This window comes from Sminthopsis crassicaudata, chromosome 4 (genome assembly GCF_048593235.1).
Source record: "Sminthopsis crassicaudata isolate SCR6 chromosome 4, ASM4859323v1, whole genome shotgun sequence".
NCBI classification, from domain to species: Eukaryota; Metazoa; Chordata; class Mammalia; order Dasyuromorphia; family Dasyuridae; genus Sminthopsis; species Sminthopsis crassicaudata.
This window is the reverse complement of record NC_133620.1, coordinates 443969039-443979371: the sequence shown is the minus strand read 5'-3', so window position 1 is coordinate 443979371 and position 10333 is coordinate 443969039.

Genomic DNA, 10333 nt, shown 5'->3' with positions numbered 1-10333 from the left:
TGAAGTGGAGGATATGAGATTTTTAACAGATCTTGGTAAGGAGAGTTTAATATCTTGTCCTCTTGGCCTTAGGATACTCTGAGTACTTCCTTTTTAGCTGCTGTTTCATGATATTCTACTCTGGTCAGATCTGGTAATCTTACCCTTCACCTCTCTCTGTTTAGTCTTAATGTAATAAGCAAAAGTAACAACTCCTGCTTGCTACACTTGGCATTCTTATTAAAAGTGAAGTAGATTTTAGCTTTCCTCTCAAGGTTAAAATTATTTTTACTTTGGTAATCATTATTAGTTTGAATTAATTCCAGAATACCATATGCCCTTGTTACCTTTATCCACTAAACAATTAAATTATTATCTAAGCAAGGCAAGAATTCTTAATCATCCTGTTTTTAGCACAGTAGGAAATTAAGCAATGAAGAAAGCTCAAGAACTAAAATTCTCTTACACTATTACATTCTATATTTGAATCCTGAACTTCTATAACTCAATCCCTATTACTAACTGGGAGACCTAGAATATATCCTCACCATAATATCTCTGGTACTAATTTATCCCTCCATTGATCCAACCCCCAGTGCCTTCCAGAATGTTTCCACTCTGTATGGACTACCACAAGGGAGGATGCAATGCAAATCAATTCCTGTTGAATATACTATACTCTTTAAGTCAAGCTTATGTCCCCCAAAAGTCCTAATCTTTACTTTCTAGTTTAAAATATTAAACACATTTTGTCCTATAATCTATCTCTATTCTTCCTTAAAGAAAGCCTTTTTCTTCATTTTTTTTAGACTCATGTGAAAATGTCAAGGCATCCAAAATTAATTGATACATTTTCATTCATTTCATGACTCTCACACACAACACATTTCTTTTTTCTCTTCCATTGTTATTCTCTCACTCCCTCTTAACACATATTCCAGTTCTGGCCATTGATTCAACCACTTTGAATCCATGCCCAGAGCCAGACTCTACCATCATACCTTTTGGTCACCAGAACCAAAGAAGTTTCTTAGATATGTTCAGAGAATAAATAGCAGTTGCCAGAGCTATGTGCCCCAATATACAGATTTCTTCTTTTTCTAGCATTTCCCAACTCCAATATCCATACTGTAGGACTTGGAACTGGGAGAACCATAGGATCACTGATTTTGAATTTTAAAAGATCATTTTATCTAAACTCTCTACTTTACAGATAAAGAAAAAGAGACAAAATGACTTGGTCCAGGTTAAATATCTAGTAAGCAGTAGTGTATGAATTTGAATATCCTCTTCCTCCAAATCCAGTATTCTTTCTATTGCACTATACTTTGCTTTATGCACTATGCATGCTTTAGTATGGATGTCTGAAAGTATGAATATTATTACTGCCTTTTTAATTGGATATTATCTCCTATGAATGATTGGGTACTTTAACTGATATGATTCTTTCTATTACATAAGTATTTTATCTGTGTTACCTGATAGTGGTTATATATCTGTGTTACAAACCTGCCTGCTTACCTATTATTGGCAATATATTAATCATTAGCTGATATTTCATTACTTTCTAAGTATTTGGAACTGGGTGTAGGGGTAGAGAGAACACAGGAAGAAATATTAACCTCTTCCCCCTCAATCTCATGTCCATGAAAAGTGGGCAACAATAGATCAAGCAACTAGATCTAGTAGAATTTTTTCTGTCATTCACAAGCTTGGATGTCCTCTATTCAAAACTGGCTAGGTGAAAGAGATTCTTTGCCTCAATTGCTACCTAACCTTAATCATTGAATGGTTGTGACCTCAGTCAAACAAACTTGGTGAAGACCTTAACTTCTTAAAAAGGCCAAGGTCACCCAATTCATCCAGGGCCATCTCCAGTCATTTTGATCTATATCTTGCCACTGGACCCAGATGGCTCTGGAGGGGAAAGTGAAGCTGTGACTGAGCACAGTCTTCCCTCACTTAAATCCAATTCACTTGCATATCATCACATCATCTCCCTAATATCATGGTTCTCTTCAAGAATGAGGAATATACAATGACAAACAACCACCTCTATCTTGAAAATGAGGATGCATGCTCAGAAAGACTAGCAAAGACTTCATAAGGAAGCCTGGACTAGCTCAGTTAAACACAGAAGTAGCTAAAACAAGAATTACGTTAGAAAACCCAGCACATAAGATGACAGGAACAAATAATGATGAATGTTGGAGGGGATGTGGGAAAACTGGGACACTGATACATTGTTGGTGGAGTTGTGAAAGAATCCAGTCATTCTGGAGAGCAATTTGGAACTATGCCCAAAAAGTTGTCAAACTGTGCATACCCTTTGACCCAGCATTGCTGTTATTGGGATTATATTCCAAAGAAATACTAAAGAGCGGAAAGGGACCTGTATGTGCCAAAATGTTTGGGACAGCTCTTTTTGTTGTAGCTAGAAACTGGAAGTTGAATGGATGTCCATCAATTGGAGAATGGTTGGGTAAATTGTGGTATATAAAGGTTATGGAATATTATTGCTCTGTAAGAAATGACCAGCAGGAGGAATACAGAGAGGCTTGGAGAGACTTAAATCAACTGTTGCTGAGTGAAATGAGCAGAACCAGAAGATCACTATACACTTCAACAACAATACTGTATGAGGATGTATTCTGATGGAAGTGGATATCTTCAACATAAAGAAGATCCAACTCACTTCCAGTTGATCAATGATGGACAGAAATAACTATACCCAGAGAAGGAACACTGGGAAGCGAATGTAAATTGTTAGCACTGCTGTCTATGTACCCAGGTTACTTATACCTTCGGAATCTAATAATTAATGTGCAACAAGAAAATAGTATTTACACACATATATTGTATCTAGGTTATATTGTAACACATGTAAAATGTATGGGATTACCTGCCATCGGGGGAGGGAGTGGAGGGAGGGAGGGGATAATTTGGAAAAATGAATAAAAAAAAATAAAAAAAAAAAAAAGAAAGAAAACCCAGCACAAATCCCATTAATTGATGCAGAACAGTTAGACAGCTTTCTGAATCAGAGTCATGAGACACGTTTCAGTATTCAGGAATATATGACCAGATCCCAGCTCTATCTCAGTTCAGAAGTTGGTGAAAGTACCAGCCCCCATATTCAGGGAATAAAAAAACGATTTATATACTCTGAAAGAGTGGGTTCCATACTGAGGGAAGGTAACACAGGAGGCCTGAGATCAGGGAGATCTCAGGGGGCTGTTAAGACCACAAGAGAGATTGGAACCAACACTCAACTGTAGATTGCAAAAAGAAATTGAATGCAGAACCTACTAGGGATGATTGTATATTAAGATACAGAAGTCAAGAATTGAGACAGGAGGCAGAATCTAATATAAGCCAAACCATTCGTATTGGGAATAGCAAACAATTCCAGGCTTCAGAGAAGTCAAGACCAAATAAAACCTCTGGAATTGGTCCAAACACAAAATCCCAATTCAAGAGTTGAAAACAACAAATATAATGAAGAAATACAAAAAGAGAAATCATAGAGATAAAGCCAGAAGAAGAGAGTATCCCCACAAAAAATATAGTCTCAGAAGTTTAAATAAATGGCTTACAAGAAGATGTAAGGTAATTGAACAAATGTTAAGAAGTCAATTAGCTTTTAAAGAATTTGAAACAAAATGTGTGCCCATCAATTGACTGGCCATAAATATTTATTAAGCACCTACTATGTGCCAAGTACTATGCTAAACTCTAGGGATACAATAAAGAGGATGGCTAAACAAAATGTGGCACATGAATATCTTAGATTTACCGGGCCATGCACCTGTTCCATTGACATGTATATGTAGCCATCACAGATCCTGCTAGGGAACAAGTGGAGGAGAAGAATGCTTTATATTCCCCCCCCCCCCAACCACCATCACAACCAACAGTTACACAACAGGCTAAGTCTGAAATGGTATTGACTGTGTCCTAAGAAATAAGTTTCCTCCAAAAGGTTTTCTCCTTGATCTTTTATCTAGTCTACTGGAGGCACAATTCTTATCTGTTCAGTTAGTAATTGTCTTTGACTCAATGCCCATCACAAGAACAAAATGATTAACCAAAAGCTTCTAGATAGTTACATCATTTAGCAAGGGATCTAAGCACACATCCAGGTCCATGACAAATTATGTAATCCAACCTTCTATTTACTTAGAAGAATTAAAATTGTTGTGCTGAAATCCACATCAATTATCCTTTTTCCTTTTTTTGTACAGTGAACAGCTGTTCCCCATGCCTATAAGTATTCCTTTTCCCCTTAAGCTTCTTAGAAGCCTTAATTTTCTTCAAAATGCATTTCAAATGCTACTTCCCTCATAAGTGACCCTTTCCTAATCTCCAGTCCCCAGTGTCCCCAACATCCATTACCACCAGACCTTTCTCTCCCAGTAATTGTTTTGTATTGCTTTTGTATATATTTATATGTGCTTGTATTATTTTCCACCAGTAAAATGTAAAATTCTTTTTTTTTATTAAAGCTTTTTATTTTCCAAAACATATGTGTGGACAATTCTTCAATATTAACCCTTGTAAAACTTTGTGTTCCAAAAAATGTAAGATTCTTCAAAGCACCCATTACTTCACGTATGCCTCTATAGCACATAGAAGGTATGAATTCAAATTGTGGGAGCACCAGGCGCAGGCAAACCAAAACATGGTAGCAAAAAAAGAATTTGTATGGATTGGGGATTCCAGCAGCTGGAGTAAACCCAGGAAAATAGTGTTTATATGGGAAGTTCCAGGCACCTGTGGTCTAATTAGGATGGAGGCTTCAGCAAAGCTAATTAGAATACTCCCTTTTATTCTGACTTGAACCTAAAGAGTTACTTCTCAATGCAACTATAAGTAAGCCACTAGCTTGCTGAGCAGAAAGATCCTTTTGTTTACCTTATCCTTAAGTATAAAACCACAACTTTTTCTGTGCCCTACAATTTGGCATGCGATAAGCATTTGATAAAGGTTTTTTATTAGTAATTACCAAGATGAATTTACTGGCTCCTATACATTATGTTTATTTTTCTGTGTGCTTTTTATAAAGGAAGCCTAATTTAAAAGTTTTAACAAATGAGATTTCTTCTGATCTTGAACAGTTCTGTAAGAGTAGTAGTTTCCCCTTTATCCACTTGACTCTGCTTATAATCCTTTTTAAATATTTTTTTTCTATAAACATGGCTTTTCTTCTCCAACCCCCAAAGAGCCTTTCACTGATGGTGTGGCAGGTTGGATATGGATTTAAGGAAGTAGATTTCTTTCCTCTCTATTATATCTATTATATAGCAAAGAGTATATTCTCTTGAATATGAACTCTTCATGTCCAAAGTCTTCGTTGACCCACTGACACAGCCTTTGTTCTGGCATTACTCCCAAGTTCATAATTTCTAAACTTCAGTTTACTTGAACTAGTAGTGGAAGTTGCTCTTGACACATCTTGAGAAAGGTATCAAACTCAACCTTTAAATGGATATTAGGACCCATCCACAGGCAGATAAAAGAAGTGGAGATAGCTTGCCAGAGAAAAAGGAATCCTCCTAGGGATAAAGATTTTTAAAGCTCCATAGAGGTTGTCCAAAAAAAAATGGCATTTCAAAGTTAGAGATCTTAGGGGCTACTCATTCCAATATTTACCTAAAAAAGAATCCACAAAGTAAACAACTCCCCACTTCCAAAGATAGGAAACTAATTACTTCCTGAGGCAGTTAATCTTCCCTTTATATGCTAAAGTTAGAGGAAGAAGGCAAGGCTAGGAAAGAAAAGAAATAAGCATTTATTAAGCATCTACTCTATATTAGACACTGTGCCAAGTAGTTTGGATACTATTATTATTCCCATTTTACAGATGAGGAAATAGCTCAGGCTCACACAGCTAACAAGTGTGTAAGACCATATTTGAAGTCTCCCTGACACCAGGACCAACATCTTATCTTCTGCATCAACTAGTTGCTTCAGTTATCTTTTGTATATCTTTTGAGTACTGAGAGAACTTGTTGATGCAATTGTTTCAGTGCCTGTCCATGATATCCAAAGATCATGGAATGTGGGAGTGGTACCACAGGACTGGAAAGATACAAATGTTCCAATGTGTTTGTTTTGTTTTGTTTTTAAGGGAAGTAGGCAGAGTCTTAGAACTAAGTCATTAAGTTTGGTTTTACTTCCTAGGAAAATTCTGACATGGAACATTAAAGAGATGGTTAGTTAACATCTGAATAAGGAAGTAGTGATTAAAAAGAGCTATCATGGCTTCATCAAGAACACATCATGCCCTACTAACCCCATTTCCTTTTCTGAAAGTATTATTAAACAAGTACATTAGGGAAGTGCTATGGGTCACTTACCTTAAAACTGGTAAAGCAATTGATAACGATCTCATACTAATGTTGGTGAAAAGAATATAAAATAGGGAGTAGATGAGAATGACTTTATTTGGATTCAGAGCTGGGTGAATAACCAAGCTCAAAGATAGTTCAGTCAATATACCAAATGGCTTTCCAATGGCATGCCCTCAGAGATCAGTGCATGGCTCTGTGTAACTAATTATTTGTGTTGAATAAAGTCATAGATGGCAAGCTCATCAAATGTACTTATTACATAAAGCTGGGAGAAATAACTCACACTCTGGATAACTGCCAGCATTGAAAAGTGATGTGATCAGTCTGATAAACTGAAATTCAGTGGGGATTAATGTATTAAGAGTATCCAAAATACTGGACTCAAAATATTTACCTCAGAAAGACAAGTTGAGAGACTCATAGTAAGATTGCAGTTTGTTTAAACAAGATATAATGATTTGGGGCAAGCTCAATATGACTCAGAAGTGTAATGTGTCAGTCAAAATACTAATACGATTTTGGGCTGTATTGAGAGGCACATCTTACAGAAAGGACACAGTTGCCCTTTTCTTTGTCCTTGTCAAAACTTCTCTGGAGTATTTTGTTCAGTTCTAGAATGGAACACTTTTCTGGAATGGCATTGATAACCTGAACACCTCCAGAGAAGGACAACCAGCATGGTAAAGGGAATTGAGTCCATGACAAATGAGAACTGTTTGAAGAAATTAGGGATGATTAGGCTGGAAAAGACAAGACCTAGATAAGGCATAGTAGACATCTCCAACTATCTGAAGGGCTGTTATAGATAGGAGGGATTTGATTTATGATGTTTGGCCCCAGAAGGCAGAACCAGGAACAATGTGTGACAGCTGCAAAAATATAGATTTAAGCTTACAGTTAGATAAAAATGCAATGGGTTTCTTGGGAAGTGGTACTTTACCCTCATAGGAGATTTCAAACAGCAGCTGGAGAAGCACTTGTCAGATATGGGAATTGACTCAGTGGCTTCATGGGTCCCTTTCTATTTCTTAAATTTTTGATACTTCATGTATGGGCCAATGCTTTTACAGGGATCTAAGAGTTCATGCAAAAAAAAAAATTAAAAAGACGTTAAAATTGTTAGGTGACTATTGGTGATCTTAATTAGAAGAATTTCAAAAGGGACAGGAAAATTAATATAATGTGATATAATAAATAAAATAACAATATAAAAGGCTTGAGAACTGAGTCAATGAAAAGAAACTGAATGGATCAAGTATTGATTACTTTTTTTTTTTTTTTTTCTGAGGCAATTGAAGTTAGGTGATTTGCCCAGGATCACACAGCTACAAAGTGTTAAGTGTCTAAGATCAGATTTTTGAACTCAGATCCTCCTGAATTCAGGGCTGATGCTCTATCCACTGATCCACCTAGCTGCCCCAATTTTTTTTTTTTTTATCATTTTAACAGTGAAAAGAAAATAAACATTTATTTAATTCATACCGTGTAGCAGGCATTGTGCGAAATGCTTTACATCTATTGTTCCATGCCTCAACAAGAATAGTTATTATAATATGCATGTAAAAGAACAGAAGAAAATTTAGAAAAAGGATCAGAAAAGCAGGACAGTTTTTGGTATTGTGCAAAATTTATTAAACTCTTTTTTTTTAAAGAAAGAAGTATGAAATAAAGGTCCCTCTGTGTCCTTCTGTAGGAGTGCTCTATCTGGTATTTAAGATCAGAATTATTTTTTTCAAAAAATTGAAGCTGAGAGTGATAAATTAAGTTGAGAGTTAAAATGAGGAATTCTGAATACTATAATAGAAAAATCCTTAAAACTAGATTACATATTTTGCCTCACTTTGAAATGAAAAAGCATCTTTGAGTCACACTATTTCCTTGACATAAATAATTCAGCCCTGAATTGTAACTTCTTTGTAGATGTCAAACAACACATAATTCCCTAGATTACTTTTGAACCTGTATCGAAGATTATAGATCACATCTTTTACTCAATTAAAAAAAAATTCATGAAGTTTCTACATAAGCATAAGAATTCTTTCAATCAAATGATATGTAATGATAAATTTGGGCCCTAAAAAATGTAAACTCTAAATGAAAAAGGAAAAAAAAAACCTCCACAGTAGGTAGGGAAAGAAGTTATACTACAATACTAATGATAGAGAGATCAGGATACTTATATATTTATGAGTACTCTTTGGGGACTCATGAATGTTTATTTAATAGCAATTTGTTAAGTGATCAGAAATTATCATGAAAGCAAACAGCAAGTTTGAGAGAAGTAAGAAAGTAAGAAATGTGGTCAGAGACATAAAGTCAGAATTCAACATCTTTAAAATAAAATAATTTGGGTGATAGTAGGGTCTAAAATATCCCAATGGGTTGTTTTAGAAGAGTAGTGATGCAATTTAGAGATGATGATGATGATGATGATGATGATGATGATGATGATGATGATGATGATGATGCCAAAAGATTACAAAGTATATAGTCATCAATGTAAATGTAAAATACAATATAAAAATTATCAAAGGTGATGGAGGGGGAAGGAAAGGAAGCCATATAGAAAGAAAATAAAATGAAGAATCAGATATTTTATTTCTAGAAACCAAGATGAAAGAATAAACAATAAATCACTGTAACTCTCATATTTACCTCCAAACAACCATAAAATAATGCCCCAAAACAAGTTTTGGAACAGCGAACCAGCAAGAAAAGAAGTTGAAACAATATTTAGCCCAAAAAGCTTGGAAGGTCAATTAAAAAAAACAAAAGCTCTCACTCAGGTAAAAGAAGAACACAGTCCATGACAGAAAGCATCCCAGCAAGTCAGCAATAAGTACCAACTCAGCAAACCAATGGGAGATCCTTAGCCTTTGTATGATGGAGCAGACAAACACCAACACCAAGAACCCTCACATGCTCAGCATAGCCAGGAGAATGGACAGCCTCCAATTCTAAGAACAGCCACACACTTCAGCATGTCAAACAACTAGACTCCAATCCTAGGGATTCCTAATCAAAGATTCTGGGAAAGACTTCCTCTGGCTTCATTATAGTTTTGGGTAAATGGGAAGCCACTAGCAGTTAGACCTCCATATGCTTCAGTGTAGCCCTGCATAGTTAAATTGTTTCTTTCTATCCATTTGCAATATGTTTTCCTTGAAGTGATAGTTCTGTAATTTTGATATAATGTTGCAATAACATCCCACCAGCCTCAGCACACAACAGGTATCATCACTAGGACCTCAGCTCAGCATCACATAAACTACCAAGCACTTACAGCTTCCAGCAGTGCCAATAACTACAAACCCTACCTCTTCAGCACAGCATCAGACATGAGAATTCTCTATTGACTTCATCACAACATCAGTGCAGCACCAGGTAAATAGCAAAGGACTGCATCACCTGGAACAGTGCTCCTTTCACCCTAAGAGCAGAATTCAAATTTACAAGAAGGGAAAACAACCAAAAAATAAGCAAAAACAATAAAAATAATCTAACCATAGAAGATATTGTGGTGACAGTGAAAACCAAGGCAAACACAAAAGAGAATAACAATGTCAAGATACCTTTGGGTAAAACCCCAAAGAAAAATAGGAAGCAGTCTCAAGCCCAGAAAGAATTCATGAAAGATCTCAAAAAAGAGCTTAAAATCATATAAAAGACATAGAAGAAAAACTGTGAAAAGAAATGAGAGTAATGAAGAGAATTATGGAATGAGAAAGAGTCAATAACTTTGAAAAAGTATAAGTAGACAAAAGGAAAAGGAAGTACAAAAGCTAATTGAGGACCTTAAAAGTTAGAATTGGGCAAGTGGAAGCTAATGACTCTATGAGACATCAAGAATCAATCACACAAATTCAAAAAAATGAAAAAAATGGAAGAAAAAATAAAATACCCCACTGGAAAAACAACTGACCTGAAAATTGCATCCAGAAAGGACAATGTCAGAATCATTGGACTACCTCAAAGCCAAAATCAAAAGGAAGACCTGGACA